The following is a 427-nucleotide window of genomic DNA, read 5'->3' on the forward strand; positions in this document are numbered from 1 at the left end:
AAAAAAAAAAAAAAAAAAAAAAAAAAAAAAAAAAAAAAAAAAAAAAAAAAAACATAAACGCACTAAACTGAGGGAATGCAGCTTCTGAGCGAATAAAACCACAAATCGTTATTTTCATTTCTCTCCCGCAAATGTCGCCGACGCCAGGCAGCAGCAGATGCGGCTCCTGTAAAACAAAGCCCCAAAAAAACACAGTGCATGCATGCGTGCATGCATGCGGGTGGAGTGTGATGCATGCATGCGTTTTGTTTTTTCCTGGTTGTTTGTGCTTTTGTTTGTGTTTAGGGTAAAGTAAAGAAGACAACAAATATATACAGAGACAAACAGACACAGAGAGACAGAAAAACAACAGAAAGAATAATATATATATATATATATATATATATATATATATATATATATATATATTATATATATATATATATAT

Source organism: Eimeria mitis, genomic scaffold, assembly GCF_000499745.2.
Source record: "Eimeria mitis Houghton genomic scaffold, Emh_scaff6710, whole genome shotgun sequence".
NCBI classification, from domain to species: domain Eukaryota; phylum Apicomplexa; class Conoidasida; order Eucoccidiorida; family Eimeriidae; genus Eimeria; species Eimeria mitis.